The following is a 2,495-nucleotide window of genomic DNA, read 5'->3' as shown; positions in this document are numbered from 1 at the left end:
GTACTTGTAGCAGAGTACTTCTACATTGCAGTATTGATACTTTTACTCAAGTAAAACACTTTTTCCACCACTGTGTGTGTGTTGTGTGTGTGTGTGTGTGTGTGTGTGTGTGGTGTGTGTGTGTGTGTGTGCGTGTGCGTGTGCGTTGTGCGTGTGTTTGACTTAGAGTAGGTGCTGTGGAAGTGCACATTAATGTGCTTTGTTTTTATGTGTTTGCATGCAAGAATCCATACACGTTATTGTGGGTGTGCTGTGTTTGATTGAGCACACGCACGTGTTCTTTGCACATGTGTGCCCGTTTATGTGTGTGCGTGCGTGCATAGAGCACATGGATGTGTCATTCGGAGAAATGATGCTTGCTATAGGACTATAGACAACTTCAGATGCGTTTGAAGGTGTGCTAGCTTGATTGCTGAGGAAGTACGGTATCTGATTTTAGGCAGACAAATGCCACATCTGCGAAATTGGACACGATTCATATCGACGATGTCACAAAACGTATACTTGCGCGCATAAAATTCTGAAATTGTTTTTGCTGATGGCTCGAAAAAATAAAAAGCAGAGATAAAAGAGCAGAAGCAAAGAGAGAGGGAGAGAAAGTGAGAGAGTGAGGAAAAAAAGACAGCAAAAGAGGCAGAGAGCGAGAGAGATAGAGCGAGAGAGCTTAAACAGAGAGAGAGAGAGGGATGAGAGCAAGCATGTACGAGCCTGTCCTTGGAGAGAAGGGTAGCGCTCGATTTTCTGTTAGCTGCCATTTGTCTTGTGCCGCTAAGAGAGATCAACAGTCCTCGGCACACAGATCAATATTCTCTTAACCCGCACCTAATCTGGGGAGAGTTTCCTCCAATTTCACCTTCCCCTGCCGTTTCTACCGACGCCCTCCCCAACCTCCACCACCACCTTGCTGCCCCCACCCCCCCGCCTTTTATTTTCCCTCCTCGCTCATTTTGGCGATCATTTTGGGCGCCGACGTGAGGGTCATTTTTCATACTGCTGGACGGAACAGGTGACACAGTACGGAATGATGTTTCCCTGACGTGAGACAGAGAAGTGTGTGTGTGTGTGTGTGTGTGTGTGTGTGTGTGTGTGTGTGTGTGCGCGCGTGTTGTGTGTGCGCGCATGTGCCTGTGTGCGTGTGCGTGGGTTGACGAACGAGATGATGGATACGACGCAGCGCCAAGAACAGCGAGACGAAGGGGGAGGAGGGAGAGGTAGAGTTGGAGATAGACTAGGTGCCTAATCGGCCACATGACATCGCAAATTCAGCTCTCTGTCCTCCATGAGCTAATGAAAGGCAAACCATTGTCTTCACTGCATGGATGCTTTTCCTTTTTTTATATACAGCATCTGCGCACTTAAATTGTACTAATGTTGCTGAGTCTTGTAACACCGAAACAGTATGTCTGATCCTCCAAATCCTGTCCTAACACTGCTCTGTCTCCCCCATCTCCCCCACCTACTGTAAACCAACAGATAAGGTGCTTCCACCCAATCTAAAAATTGTTAGACGTTGCTGAAACTCATTTGGAGTGAAAGCAAATTTAATCTCCAAAACTCCAGATTTTTGGCATAGGAGGTCAGTGTTAATAACACAAAGTTTTGTCTTTCACTTTATTGTCCCCCGTGGGTCTTTACTTGGTCCCCTCCTTTTTTCCCCATGTGCACCAATTATTTTAACTGAAAATAGCCAATCTACATAATGCATCACGTTGTAAGTTTGTACCGTAGATGTTTTCATAGAATGCTATTTTAGCCAAATGTTTGCCTACATTGACATGCTCAGAATACAGATGCTAGGGTTCATTTGGTTAAAAATACCATTGCTGTTGAATTCGGGCTTGTAGCCCATATTGAGGCATGACATGCTATAGCGGAGAGCGGTTCAGAAGCTAACGATGTGAACAACGTTTCGTGAAGCGGTGTTCGGCACTTTCTGTTTGACGCCGGGGGGATGTGGGGTTGGGCGTGGGGGGGGGGGCTGTTTTTTTCTACACCCGACGAATATTTCCCTGCGTTTTCACCCCTTCGCTCCTCTCGCGAAGACCTCGCCTTGTCATCAAGACAAGATGAGTCGCGGATACAAACGCCAGAGTATCTGCATTTGTTTCACGCCTGAGTGGCTCAGAGAGCCCCTGAACATCCTCTCCTCCCCTCCGACAAGGCCCGGGAGTGATTGGCAGGGCCGGGGTAGAACAGAGGCTCTCTTTCACGGCCCGGCCGGCGTCTGAGAGCGCGGAGGGCTCCTTCCTCGCGTGTACGTCAGCAGAGCCCCCCCCCCCCCCTCCGCCCCCACTCCGCCCCCCCGGACAGACAAAGCCTGCTAGTGTACGCCTCCTGTACTCGGGGGCGAGCGCCACACACAGACACAGTAACAGGAAGACGGCAGGTCCAGTTACACGCATGCACACAAACGTGCACACACGCACACAAAGTTACGTGCACACACACACAATGATGTGCGCACGCTGTATGAGCGTGCACTAGATCACTCACTC

Source organism: Gymnoscopelus braueri, assembly GCF_963280865.1.
Source record: "Gymnoscopelus braueri genome assembly, chromosome: 24".
NCBI lineage: Eukaryota > Metazoa > Chordata > Actinopteri > Myctophiformes > Myctophidae > Gymnoscopelus > Gymnoscopelus braueri.
This window is presented reverse-complemented; position numbering follows the sequence as displayed.